The following is a 15,245-nucleotide window of genomic DNA, read 5'->3' as shown; positions in this document are numbered from 1 at the left end:
AGGGTCAGGCTGGAGCAATTGGACTTGTAACAAGAGATTCTCGGTTACTTCAGTGCTAGGCACCTCCCATTTGGTGCCAGGTTCTTGGGCAAAAACTTCAGGCAGGACTTCTGGCTGGGATGCCAGGACAAGGAATGGCAATGGATGTGAGCTCTGTTAGAAGTGGGGTGGACAGCTTGGCAGCTGACTGCCCTTTCTTCCTCAACTCTACTTCAGGAGAGGGTAAGGTAACTCTGGGTCACTAGGCATGTGTCCAGGTTCTTGCTGAGCTGTTCTGAGGTTTGACAGATTTTCTTGTGTCACATTTCACTCCAGAGAGGCTAAAAGAAGAAGAAACCCTTTTCTGTTCAGATAGAGGTATTCAGGCCCAACATTAGAAAAGGTTTGGTTTTTGAACTTGGAAATTTAAGACATTTCAGACTGGCTTATAAAAAGAATTTGCTAGTCTTCTGTCCAGGGTGTAAATAATGATAGAAGTAGAAGAGGAGAAGAGGAACAGAGTTTGGACACTGGTAGGACTGATGAAGGCAGGAATCATTTTTGTTTCATTCACCATAGTATTGTCAAAGCCTAGCACAGAGGCTGGCGTTCAGTAGGCACTCAGTAGATAGTTAAGGGGTGAATGACCTCAGACAGCCCACTCCACTTCCAGGTATGCCATTTTACTATTTGTTTTCTTTTTGTTCCCCCCCCCCTTTTTTTTTTATTCCTCTGCTCCTCCTTTTGCTTTCTTTTGCATTCATATTTTAAAATTCCCTTTTAATCTATCTATTCGCTTTTTGGAGCCCTGGTGGCGCCGTGGTTAAGTGCTACACCTGCTAACCAAAAGGTCAGCAGTTTGAACCCACCAGGTGCTCCTTGGAAATACTATGGGGCAGTTCCACCCTGCCCTATAGGGTCACTATGAGTCGGAATCAGGTTATTGGCTTTTTAGCAACACATCTTTGCATTATATTTTTAGTGGTTGCTTTAAGGATTAAAATATATATTCTTTACTTTTCCCAGACTCCTGGGAGTTAATATTGTACCACTTCATGTAAAACATAGGAGTCTTGCTACTGGTTTGGTGTATTTACCCTCTCTACCTCCTCCTTTATGCTGTAGCTGTAATAGGTATTTCCTTTATATACACTATGAACTCCACAATACAATGCCACGTTTTTTCTTTAAACAATCACGTAGTTTAAATAAATTAAGCTGAAGAAAATGGTATTTTATATTTACACCATTTACCATCTGAGATGTTTTATGCTTTCCTGAATAACCGAGTAGCCATCTAGTTTTATTTCCCTTTGTTTCGAAGAATGTCCTTTAGTCTTTCATGTAGTGCAGGTCTACTCGTGACAAATTAGTTCTGCTGAAGGTGTCTCATTTCATCTTCATTCATCAAGGATGTTATTGCTGGATATAAAATTCTGGTTGGTAGGTTTTTTTCTTTCAGCATTTGAAGATGTTGACCCACTGTGTTCTGGCCTTCATTGTTTCTGGCCTCCATTGTTTCAGTGGCATTTAAAATCATTGTTCCTACTCTGCAAAGTATCTTTTTTCTTTGCCTGCTTCCAAGATTTTTTCTTTGCCTTTGTCTTTGATTTTTGGCAGTTTGACTATGTAGGATATGTCTAGGTGTTTTTATTTATTTAATTTTGTTTTTTTATATTAATCCTTAGTGTTTGTCAAGGTTTTGGTATATGCAAATTTATCTTACACAATTGGGAACTTAGCAGCCATTATTTATTCAAATACTTTTCTGAAGCATTCGTTCTCTCTCTTTCTGGGACTCCAATTACATGTATGCTAGACCTTTTTGTATTGCCCAAAGATCCTGAGTCTGTGAATTTTTTAAAAATCTGTTCTTCAGTTTGGATCATTTCTGTTGATCTACTTCTGGTTCATTGAGTCTTTCCTCTTCCATCTCCTTTATGCTATTAAGTACATTTAGTGATTTTTAATTTCAGATACTATATTTTTCAGTTCTTAAATTTCATTTGATGCTTTTTTATAGTTTCTGTTTCTCTGCTAAGGTTTTCTATATTTTCATTCATTATGAGCCTATTCCTTACATACTTGAGCATAGTTATAATAACCCATTGCTGTCAAGTTGATTCTGACTCATGGAGGCCCTACAGGACAGAGTAGAAACCATAGGGTTTCCAAGAAAGAGCTGTGGGTTCAAACTGCTGACTTTTTCATTAGCAGCCAAGCTCTTAACCACTGTGCCACCAGGGCTCCATGGCTATAATAGCTTCTTTAAAATTATTGCCTGCTAATCTTTTTTTTTTTTTTTTTTAATTCTGATATCTAGGTCTGCACTGGAGTTGGTCTCTATTGATTATCTTTTCTTTTTTAAAATGTATCATGCTTTCCTGTTTTATTGTATATTAAATAATTTTGAAGTGTATCCTGGTCATTACCAATGATATGTTATAGAAAGTTTGGATTGTATTTTGTTCTTCTGGTAAGTATTGAATTTTTGTTATTCAGGCTTTTAAGGTGGCTGGACTGCAAAATTCTATCTTGATGGCAACAGCTGAAACTTCAGGTCAGTTCTTTTAACCCTGGCTGGGCTGCTTAGAGTCTGCCTCATGCATACGTGGATCAGGAGTCACCCAGAGGTTAGGCAGAGTTGACTCTCCCCTAGTTTCTGTCTGATTTTGTTCTCTCTCCGGTGCCTTCAGCTAGTTGCTTTTGTATCTTATCCAGAATTTATAGTTGTTACCTACAAAAGGGGAAACCCTGGTGACATAGTGGTTAAGTGCTATGGCTGCTAACCAAAGGGTCAGCAGTTCGAATCTACCAGGTGCTCTTTGGAAACTCTATGGGGCAGTTCTACTCTGTCCTGTAGGGTCGCTATAAGTCAGAATCAACTAGACGGCACTGGGTTTTTGGCTGGGTATCTACAAGAGGTTTGATCTAAAAGTTTCTACTTGGCCATCCCAGAAGCCTTCAGCTACCTTTTGAATCAGCAAGATAATTCATAGCTCTTAGCTGGAATACTAAGTGTTTCATTTCAAGCAAGACCTCAGATTGATTAGTAATGTTGAAAAGGATGTTGGGGCTCAATAGAAAGGGCAACATAATCAATAAGCAATGTCTGCTTTGGATACAGTAGGAGAAGTATAGGTCAGATATTTATATTTTCCATCTATTTATTTACAAAACAATGCATAATACTTAGACATTTGTAGCTACTAGAACATCTCTTGGAGTCAAAGTACTATATTTGCTTGTTTGACAGTTAATTTTCCCCATTAGGTGCAACTTTCAGGAAAGCAGGGAGTGTACTTGTGAAGCTTATGATTGTATGTCCAGTGTCTGTCTTGTGGAGCACAGTAAGGAATCAGTAAACTTTGGCGAGTGTGTTAAGGTAGTGTCTGTTCAGGACCCATCTCTTGATATCATGACATCATCAGTGATCTATTCCAGAAAAAGTAGACCACTTAGAAATACCTCATCCAGTTTAACTTTTGTTTTAGTTTTCCCTTTTTGAATTATATAACCAATATACGGAAACAAATGCAGAACACAGATTAGCAAAAATAAATCAAATCATGTCATTTGTTCTCTCCTGGACATAATCATTGTTACCATTTTTTTCACATAGATTTTGGTCATCCTTCAAATTTTGTTTCTCAACTTTGGGTGAACATTAGAATCACCTGAGGAGCTTTGAAAAATCCTGATGCTCAGGCCACACCCCAGACCAATTAAATCACATCTTCAGGGGTTGAGACCCAGGTATTCATATTTTTTTAAGTTCTCAAGATGATGCCAATACAGCAAAGAAGACCTAAAGAATTACCAGTCAGGACTACCAGAGACTTTTCAGATGTTATTTTCTATATGACATAGTCCTTGCTCTCAAGGGCAATTCAGAGAAGGCAGGACTTGAAGTGATTAAATATAAAACAATTAGAAATCAAAAGGACACCAAACATACATCATCAAGTGCTAAACTGCATAGAAGCTGGGAGTAAAGTGTGTCAGGGTAGGCACACTTGAGTACAGTTAGAAGTGGACTTACCTGTGGATCTTGATCCTTGGCGAAGCCCAACCAGCTATGCTGAGGGAATATCCTTCCCAGCTATGCTGAGGGAATATCCTTCCTCTGTGCTTGTGGGGGAAACCCTGGTGGCGTAGTGGTTAAGTGCTACCGCTGCTAACCAAGAGGTCGGCAGTTCAAATCCGCCAGGCGCTCCTTGGAAACTCTATGGGGCAGTTCTACTCTGCCCTATAGGGTCGCTATGAGTCGGAATCGACTCGACGGCAGTGGGTGGGTTTTTTACGCTTGTGGGGGGGATACCCCTGTGGTGTAGTGGTTAAGAGCTACAACTGCTAACCAAAAGGTAGGCAGCTCAAATCTACCAGGCGCTCCTTGGAAACCCCATGTGGCAGTTCCACTCTGTCCTATAGGGTCACTATGAGTTAGAAGCAACTCAACAGCAACGAGCTTGGTTTGGTTTTGGTACACTCGAGGGAGGAGCATTGGTGGTACAGTGGTTAAAGTGCTCAGCTGCTGCTGTGGCTGTTAACCAAAAGGTATCACATTATATGACCCAGGATGAGTTGGTCCATCCTCGTAGGATGTGGATGGGTTTGAAATTTTCCTTCCTGCTACTCCTGGAGGCAGCACAGAGGACAGTCCCAAGGCTTATGTTAAACAAGCTAAGGTCTGAAATCTTGTTTTGCCATTTACTAGCTGGGTAACATTGACTAGGTTACTGAACATCTCTGATGCTTCATTTAGTTAACTGTAAAAGAGGCAAAATAACAGTAGCTACCATACAGGATTATTTTGCAGACCCACTGAGACACCATATATAACAAATAACACATAGTGTGTACCTGATAAACATCCACTCCCTCCGCATCTCCCCACGCCCCTCCACCCCTTGCCCTGCCTTCAAACTGTGACAAGAGCTACAGGAAGCTCTGGCTGGGTTCTGAGCTATTTCTCCTTGATCTGACCAAGACTATGGCCTCTGCCTGGATTTGCAGCCCTGGTCCCAGGATCTAGCATTCTGATTTCAGCTTCTGAACCTGATCTGGCTCTTCTTTCCTGCCTCACAAGTTCTGGGCCCAGTTTCCATCACCTGTTTCTCTTGCTCAGCTGTAGGCCCAAAAGCATGGTTGCTAAAAGTAACTGGGCCTGATGTTGCTGCCTTCCCAGCTGAGCCTTAGCACTGGGGGAAGGGGTGGTGGTGGCTAATTTTAGGCTTGTCCTGGACTAACATCTGAGAACAAGCAAGGGCTGGCAAGTCCAACCTGCCCCCTCAGTACCACCAGGATGGGATTTACAGAGAAAGATTGGGGAGATTTTGTCACAGGGTTTGAGTATCTGTAGCATGTCTGGCACCTTATATGGAGAAACAATATAGGAAACCATATGCCTTACAATCTATTTGGATTTCAGCCTCAGGTGCTGTGCTGAGTGGGAGCAACCCCAATGTAAACCGGAGTTTTTGGTATGCTATAATGGTTATACTGAGCTAGTAGGGATTATTTTCTGCCTACACTGGGGACAGGACCCGACAGGTGTGAGCAGAGCTCTGGGCTCAAGACCTTGCAGAAAAGGGGCTGATGAAGAGAAGAGATAACCAAAAACCAAACCCATTGCTGTAGAGTCGATTCCAACTCATAGTGACCCTAAAGGACAGAATAGAAGTGCCCCGTAGGGTTTCCAAGGCTGTAATCTTTAGGGAAGCAGACTGCTACATCTTTCTCTCGTGGAGCAGCTGGTGTGTTCAGATCATCAGCATTTTGGTTAGCAGCTAAGCATATTTAACCACTGCACCACCAGGGTTTCTTTGAAGAAAAAAAGATACAAGAGGTTATTTACTTCCATTTTAGAGAAACTGAGGAAAGAAAATGGAGCTCTGATTTAGAGCTCCTAGAACAGACCAAGTGGAAGAGTTCCATATTAGAGCCCATTCCAAAGAAAGGTGATTCAACAAAATCGGACATTATCAAACAATATCATTAATATCACACACACACATAAAGTGTTGCTGAAGGTGATTCAAAAGTGGCTGCAGCAGTACACCAACAGGGAACTGCCAGGAATTCAAGCCAGATTCAGAAAAGCATGTGGAATGAGGGATATCATTGCTGATTTCAGATGGCTCTTGGCTGAAAGTAGAGAATACCAGAAAGATGTTTACCTGTGTGTTTTTTTTGACTATGCAAAGGTATTTGACGTGTGGATCATAACAAATTATGGGTAGCATTGTGAAGAATGGGAATTCCAAAACACTTAATTGTGTTCATGAGGAACCTGTACTTAGACCAAAAGGCAGTCGTTCAAACAGAACAAGGGGATACTGCGTGGTTTAAAGTCGGGAAAGGTGTGTGTCAAGATTGTTTCCTTTTACCGTACTAATTCAATCTGTATGCTGAGCAAATAATCTGAGAAGCTGAACTATATGATGAAGTATGCAGCATCAAGATTGGAGGAAGACTCATTCACGTGGTATGCAGATGATACAACCTTGCTTGCTGAAAGTGAAGAGGACTTGAAACACTTACTTACAAAGACCATAGCCTTCAGTATGGATTACACCTCCACATAAAGAAAACAAAAATCCTCGCAACTGGACCAATAAGCAACATCATGATAAATGCAGAAAAGATTGATGTTGTAAAGGATTTCATTTTACTTGGATCCACAATCAACACCCATAGAAGCAGTAATTATAAAATCAAACAATGAGTTGCACTGGACAAATCTGTGCAAAAGACCTCTTGAAAGTATTGAAAACCAAACATGTCACTTGTAAGGATTAAGGTACGCCTGACCCAAGCCATGGTGTTTTCAATCGCCTCATATGCATGTGAAAGTTGGACAATGAATAAGAAAGACCAAAGAAGAATTGATTCACCTGGAGTTGGTGAAGAATATTGAATATACCACAGACTGCCAGAAGAATGAACAAATCTGTCTTGAAAAAGTACAACCAGAATGCTCCTTAGAAGCAAGACTTAGTCTCACATACTTTGGACCTGTTATCAAGAGGGACCAGTCCCTGGAGAAGGACATCATACTTGACAAAATAGACGACCAGCAAAAAATAGGAAGACCCTCAGTGTGGTGGGTTGACACGGTGGCTGCAAAAATGGGCTCAAGCATAACAATAATTGTGAGGATGGAGCTGGCCTGGGCAGTGTTTCGTCCTGTTGTACACAGGGTCAATATGAGTTAGAACAGACTCGATGGTACCTAACAGAAACAACAACTTAACAGGCCTGGCCTCTGATAAGTTTTGAATGACTTTTGCATGATTGTGGAATGGAAGATTTCTAAGGTGGGGAAGAGGAGATGCTTTGGGGCTGCCCAGTGAGCATCTTGTGCTTTGGAAGGAGGGCAACCAGATCAGAGAAAACTGAGTGTCAAAGGATTGCCCACAGCATCAGAAGGGATTTGTGGCCTCTGGGTCAAGGGAAATCCCCAGAGAATCAGCTCTTATGTTATCAGGCCATAGACTGAGGATACCTAACCATGAAAATGGGTTGGGGACCCCTAGGATTAAGAGGCAAACAAGGTAAAGGGGACAGTGAGACCAGTAGGGGCTTTGGAGTAAGTCAAGCTAATTTTCTCATCCCCCTACGTAAAGCTATGAGGTTTTATGCAAATGATCAACTACTCTGAGTCCCCAGTTACCGCATACATTTATTCAACATTCTCCAACGTATAATTATTCTACATCCAATATTCAGTACAGCATCTGAGCATTTGGATACTGTGTATTGGATATACTTGGATACTGTAGTTAACAATACAGAGAAGTTTCTTGCTCGTATGCATCTAACAATCTAGTAGGGAAAGGAGACAAGAGAAAAGGATGCGCATTAGTGACAAGATGAAGGCAGGTGATGCTAAGTGCTGTGAAGGAAGTAAACAAGATAAAATATGAATGGAAGGTAATTTGGGTAGGGAAAGCTGTTTTAGGCAGTGTACTGGGTTACTTAGTGTGTCATCCTCCCAAAATGTTCCTTCCCAAAACCTCAGAATGTGACCTGATTTAGAAATAGGGTCTTTGTGGATGTAATCAGTTAATGTGAGGTCATACTGGAGTAGGGCGGAACCTTAATGCAATCTGGGTGTTCTTATCAGACAAGGAGACGAGACATAGCTGCAGGCACAGAGGAAAGACGGCCATGTGAAGGCAGAGATAGAGATTGGAGTTATGCCACTATAAGCCAAGCAAAACCTGGGTTACTAGAAGCTGGAAGAGACAAGGAAGGATTTTCCCCTAGTTGAGTCAGAGGGAGCATGGCCCTGCCAATACCTTGATTTTGTATTTCCAGCCTCCAGAACTATGAGAGAATGAATTTCTGATATTTTAAGCCAACCAGTAGGTGGTACTTTGTTATGGCAACCCTAAGAAACTAATGTTGGTGTTGTTGGATGCTGTTAAGTAGATTTTCAGCTCATAGTGACCCCATGTGACAGAGTAGAACTGCCTTGTAGGGTTTTCTAGTCTAGAAACCCTGGTGGTATAGTGGTTAAGGGCTATGGCTGCTCACCAAAAAGGTCGGCAGTTCAAATCCACCCCGCGTTCCTTGGAAACCCTATAGGCTCATTGTGAGTCTGAATCAGCTTGACAACAATAGGTTTTTTTTGGTTTTTTAACCTTTACAAGAGCAGATTGCCAGGTCTTTTCTTCCAGGGAACTGCTGGATAGGCTCAAACTGCCAACCTTTCGGTTAACAGTCAAATACTTAATTGTTGCACCGCCAGGGCTCCTTAGGAAGCTAATGCCCAAGCCTATTGCTGTCAAGTCAGTTCCGATTCATAGCAACCCTGCAGGACAGAGTAGAACTGCTCCATAGGGTTTCCAAGGAGCGCCTGGTGGATTTGAACTGCTCACCTTTTGGTTAGCAGCCGTAGCATTTAACCACTATACCACCAGGGTTTCCAAGGAAGCTAATAAGTGTGGGCAAAACTTCTCTGAGGAAGTGACATTGGAAATGAGCCCTGAATGACAAATGGCCAGCTCTGCTGAAGAATGCTCCAGGCAGAGGGAATAGCAAGTACAAAGCCCCAAACAGAAAAAGGCTCAACAGGTTGGAAGAACAGAAGGGAGGCTAATGTGGATTCAGGACAATGAACCAAGAGAAGATGGACTCACATAAGATTAGAGGGGAAGGCAAAGACCACACAGGGCCTCGAGGGCCTTGAAAAGGATTCTGTATTTTGTAAGAGCGGGATAATTCCCATCTCTTGGAGTGTGAGGACAAGCTGGAAGGCAGCTGCTCCTATGGAGGATATAAGTGTACAGGATCATAGGGCAGAGCTGGTGAAGAAGGGTCTGTGAAATGGGTGCCACTGGGGCACAGCATCCTTAGAATACAACTCAGATGTCAGCTGGGTACCCACTAGCCCTCAGGTAGCTGGCCAAATAGCTGGGAACCCCTGTAAAAAAAACAAAAAACAAAAACATATACATATGTCTTAAATCTGGTCTAGGATAGAACTTTTTGGGGTGATGTAATTCAAAGTCTACTCCTGGGGAAAAAAAAAAAAAGACCATTTCTGATAAAATGCTTAATTGATCAGTTGTTGTTTTTTTTTCAATAAACTTTAAGAAGATTAAGATTTGTGCTGGGAAACTAGTCCCTCACTCACCCATCCACCTGCAGACTGTCAGTCAGTTGTCCAGTGGGGTTTAACCAATCTTTTCTTTTTGCGTCTTGGTCTAACAATGACCTAACCATTTCCTTTTTCTACGAAATACCAAAAAAGAATATTTGAATTGGCCTCCTAGAGGTCTTTTCACTTGCAGCAAGATTGTAATAAAACTTTGGCATGGGCTTTTTAAAAATATTTATTTTATGTTTTGGTGAAAATACACAGCAAAACATGCACCCATTTAACAGTTTCTACATGTACAGTTCAGTGACATTGGTTACATCCTTCACTTTGTGTTAATAATCTCACTATTTCTACTCAAATTATTTCACTGCCATTATGTTAAGACTCCCTGCTCCCCTGGTCTTCTCATCTATGCTTTATAGTGGCTGTTGTCAATTTGGTCTTATACATATACTCAAGGCACACGTTCTTTACTAAAAAAAAAAAAAAAAATTTTTTTTTTTTTTTTACTGATTGAGCTAAATTGTTGTTTAGTTTTTAAAGATGACTTCAGGAATAGTTTTGGTTAAAACAGGGGCAAATTATCCAGTAAGCAAGGTAAGCACGGTTTTACTTGTGCTTACTCACAATTTCACTTTAATGTGGTATGATGAAATCCATGTGAAATTGTGCACCACAGATTAGTAAGTAAGCACAAGTAAGCCCACGCTTACCTTGCTTATTGGATAATCTGCCCCTGGGTTAAAGGTTTAAAGAGTACCTCAGGGAAATAGATTCACGGGTTCCTCCAGTCTCAATGAGTCCAGTAAGTCTGGAATCCGTAGAAATCTGCAGTTCTGTTCCACATTTTTTTCCCCTTTTGATCAGGATCCATCTACTGTGTCTATGATCAGAACATGCAGTCATGGTAGCCAGGCACGTTCCAGTCCTGGTCTCATGAGAGGAGAGGAAGTAGTTCATGGATGCAATGATGTGCGCTTTTACTGAATTTTCTGGAAATTCTGTAACATCTCCAAGTTTGTAGCCGGGGGGAAATGGGAAAGCTTCCTGATTTTTCTGTGAATCCGTTGTCCCTCCTCCCTCCAATCTCCTGCTTATGCAAATGCTGTCTCCTGATGTGACTGCAGCCAAGAAACCCAGCCCTTCCCTCTAGTTCCACTAAACTCTGCTCCCATAAAGCCTCTGCAGTCCGATAAGTAAGAGAAGGACTTTAAAGGGAACATGACAAAACAGAGATTCTTAAAACCTTCTCAGCCCTCCCCAGCATGGAATGGCTCAGGTCTGTCCCCTTTCTTAGTCCCAGCCTCTCCCTACCTTGCTGGCCCCTGTGCCCCATCCCATTGTAGCCCTCCCTCCCTGCCTTCCTCATTCTTCTCCTGCCTTCCTCTCATCAGAAAAGCAATTTCTCTTCTTGAATGCCACATAAGAGTCTCATTCCCATCTTAAACAGCTCATCAGATTTAATTTTTAAGTAAATTTTAATAGAATTGTAATATATCTATATGCCCATATCTATGTAAGGAGCCCTGGTGGCACAATAGTTAAGCATTTGGCTGCTAACCGAAAGGTCAGCAGTTCTAACCCACCCAGCAGCTCCATGGGAGAAAAGACCTGGCAATCTGCTCCTGTAAAGATTACAGCCTAGGGAACACTGTGGGGCAGTTCCACTCTGTTACATAGGATCGTTATGAGTCAGAATCAACTTGATGGCATACATGCAAAAAATATATCTATATATCTAAACACACAAATCTTAAGGTACAAGTTGATGCATTTTCACTAAGTGAAAATGTGGCATCCCAAGCCTGCTGTGGAACTTCCCTCCCCTTCCCTCCTTCTCACAGGTCCCATACACCCAGTTTGCTGTCTGATGCTCTTCAGAGTGGCCGCTACCCAACCCTTGAGGTTCTCCTTTTCTGCAGAGCAGCCCTTTAGATTTTACTCACCCAATGAAAATGGGCAGAGGCTATAGAAAAGATAAATGTGATGAATTAAAAAAGATTAAGGTATCTTTCCAACATATTAAGAGTCACAGTTGCTTTTTTTCAGTCTTTGACTCCATATTGGCATGGGCACGGAAAGTGTCTCTGAATTTTTGTCCTCTCCTTTTATTCCTGAGGGTGGCTCTCACTTCACAGCTCCTCAGAAGGGCATGATGACTCTTCTCCCATAAAGGTTCTTTTCCTCAGCACTGGGGCTGTGAGGTAATTAGAGCAGAATAGTGAGCACCCCATGGGTAGAGTTACATTTAACACAGAGATAGACCTTGAAAGTTAGCGTGCAAGGTGAAAATTGCATAGAATTCATAATAGAATTATGAAAGTCTCTCCTGAAGGTATCATTTTGGAGGCTGAAATGCCATTTTTCAGTTAAGTCGAACACACAGTTGCAAACTATACCACCATTTCTTCAGCTGAACACAAGATAAGGCAGTTGGCTTTCAGGGGCCAGGTTGTACAAACATTGTACTCTCTCTTCTTAATTCTGGAATCATCCTCAGTATGGCAGCCAGCTCACACTGAAGCTGACTGAGAAAAAGACAGGTGCATGCCTCCCATCTCACATTCAGCTTGGAGCACACCTTTAGCAAGTAGATGGTTAGCAGAATTGCTCACAACACTTAAACGGTCGTTCTCTCTAACCCATATGTGGGTTATGGTTGAAGTGCATATGGTTGAATTTGTTTATGATGAACCTTCATTATATAATGATTCAGGTAAATTTTTATCATCTTGAAACTCACCCAGAATTTCTGTTTAAGTGGAATTTGAAAAAATAAAAATAAAAAGCAGGAAACTGACTTGACTCTCAGCTATGTCGGCTGCCTCTGACTAATTTGCAATACGTCAAACCTCCCACTGACAAACAGCAACAGAGAAGCTGGATTTACAAAATGGTTGGACAGGGGACTGTTGGGGCTGGGGCCTCAGGAAAAGATTAAAATTAGAGTGTAAGAAAAGAAAATAGAAGCCATGTTTCCAAGACCTGTGTTATAGGTGCTTCACCAGTGTGTAAGACATGAGTTCGAAATAGCTAGCAGTTTGGTTCTCAAAAGATCTCTGAATCCTGTGCATTTTACATGGGCGAGTGAGTCAGCACCCTGTCATGAGACAGGTGGAAGGGAAAAATCCAGTCACTATATTTTCTCTAGGAACAATGAGTTGTGTTGATTAGGGTAAAGTGAAGTATAACAAATGGGTGACACCCGTCAAAAGACAACATGGCACAGAATGTCAGTATTCCCGTTGGTATGGGGAAAAAAAGGTCTCGCATTTATGGGGAAGGGAAAGTAGACTACGGTGAATACATAGATAAAAATAATACGAGATGACAGGCAATGGTGATCATAGCTGATAACATTTTATTTCTAAGTGACCAGACAAAAGAGAAGGCTAGAGTGGACGCGTCTTCTTTGGTCAATGTTTGGTAGTCTCATTTCCAAATTATGTATGGTCTTTATAGTTCCTAAGGACAAAAATTAAAATACCGCTTTATAGAAAAATTTTTTGAATAAGATGAATATGATTGATGCCCCTGAATTTTATGTGTAAAAAAATGCTGAAAAGGCAAATGTTTTGTTGCATGTGTGTTTACCACAATAAAAAAAAAAGTGGTTGAAGGTATTCAGGCGTTTCCCAAGAAGCCAGGACATGAGGGACCAAGAGCTCTGAGGGAAGGGAAAATTCACTGAGGTGAGCCTGACATTTTATGCTGTGTTTCCCCCTCAAGGAATTTGCTAGCCCATAATTATTTTAGGATAAGTCTGACAAGCCAAGCAGGAAGCTGAACAGAAAGCAGTAGCTAAGCAGAGCTTTTGGCAGAAAGTGAAGTTCAGGGCTACCAAGGAGCCAGGAATAGAGGGATCAAGAGAGAAGGGATCACAAAGAAGTGAGCTTGTTGCTATGAGATACTGTTCTTCTCAAAGCATTTGTCTATACATAAAGAGTATAGAGTTATGCTGATAAGCCAAACCAAAAGTACCCCATAAGAGGCTGGGAACCTAAGCAGAGCTTTCAGCCATACCACCATGCTGAGGAGAACAAATTGGAATTCAGGGCCTATCCAGCAAAACGGAACCTGGGAAATACCTCAGGCTTTCATTTGCTGTTTCAAGACCTGTATCCTAGGAATAATGGCAATTAGAAACAGACCCAAGTTTACAAAAAGGAAATGCAGCTTTAAATCAGTCCAACCCCTGACTGGATTAAGGTGATCTCATTTACCCCCTTATAATTGCCTGGGAGAAGAGAAAACAAATCCTTTTCGGAGAAAGATAGCCTACAGGGCCTCTGAAGTGTTTCATATGCCATGCCAGGATGGCTACTCTGTGACTTCCACAAAATCTTCCCTGGCTGTTCTTTCCCTGACAATTGCATCAGCCTCACTGAGTTGTTATTTAATTAACATTTACTGAGCGTCTGTAATAGCTGCCAAAGATGAGGGGAATAGCTAGTATTGGAAAATGATCCATTATTTACACTTTTTCTTCACAATTCATTCCCAACAAATAGCTGATTTTGCAGAGATTTTCCCTAGAATAGCCTGTGGTATTGAGTCTCTAGCTAAAGATTCATCTGCGTCCCCTACACAGTAGCCAGCGCAGAGCCAAATTCAGAGACCTGGAGAGAAGAGAGGTGTCTAGGCAAGACGGCACTGTAGGAGAGGTTGTCAGTCCTAGCTTGTATCCTGTATGTCTCTTCCTCTCTTTTTAAGCTCCAGAATGAGTTGGCCTATTGTCTGGGAACGCCTTTGAATAGTGGGGCTGGTGAAGAATCATCAATATACCATGGACTACCAAAAGAACAAACAAATCTGTTTTGGAAGAAGTGCAACCAGAATGCTCCTTAGAAGTGAGGATGACGAGACTGCATCTTACATACTTTGTACATGTTGTCAGGAGAAGTCAGTCCCTGGAGAAGGACATCATGCTTGACAAAGTACAGGGTCAGCAGAAAAGACAAAGACCTCAACAAGGTGGGTTGACACAGTGGCTGCAACAATGAGCTCAAGCATAACAATGATTGTAAGGATGGTGCAGGACCAGGCAGTGTTTTGTTCTGTTGTGCACAGGGTCACTATGAGTTGGAACCAACTTGACGGCACCTAACAACAACAACATTATTGTCTGGGAACAAGCCACTCTCAATAGCATGAGAGCAAATTTCAAGGCATGTTGGAACTTTTGAACATCTCAAGGCAGCTGTAGAGTACAAAGAAGAGGAAGATAAATGGCCCTGCTGCTTCATGTCAAAAATTCATTTAGAACCAATCTGGGTTGAAGTATTTACTCTGTTATGAGTCCTATGGCCTGGAACCAAGTCTCTTAACATCTCTGAGTTTCAGGTTCCTTTTCTGGAACCTGAACAAGTTTTTCTGAAGAACTTTTAAAATAGTACAATTAGAACTCTTGGCACACAATAGTACTCAATTCATCTTAATTTTTCTTTTTGACCCATTTTTAAGGGAAGAGAGTGACTTCAAAGATGAATAAGAACCAATAGATGGTGTTTATAGACATTCATTCAGCAAATATTTACTGAAGGCCTACGATACTTTAGGCATTGTTCTAGGCTCTAGAGATACAATGGCAAGTGGCTTTGGTGGTTTGCCACAAAGGGCTGAGAAAAAGTGTTCCAAACAGAATGGGTAGTTACAG

General features: G+C 41.6%; 1 pseudogene; it reads left to right on the top strand.

Annotated features, from left to right (window-relative positions):
• The first annotated feature begins 12,561 nt into the window (after nucleotides 1-12,561).
• LOC100674168 (single-stranded DNA-binding protein, mitochondrial-like) lies at nucleotides 12,562-13,360 on the top strand (annotated as a pseudogene).
• Nucleotides 13,361-15,245: the final 1,885 nt, after the last annotated feature.

The sequence above is a fragment of the Loxodonta africana genome, chromosome 7 (assembly GCF_030014295.1).
Source record: "Loxodonta africana isolate mLoxAfr1 chromosome 7, mLoxAfr1.hap2, whole genome shotgun sequence".
Lineage (NCBI taxonomy): Eukaryota > Metazoa > Chordata > Mammalia > Proboscidea > Elephantidae > Loxodonta > Loxodonta africana.
The sequence above is the reverse complement of the archived record's forward strand: the minus strand, read 5'-3'. Positions and strand labels throughout refer to the sequence as shown.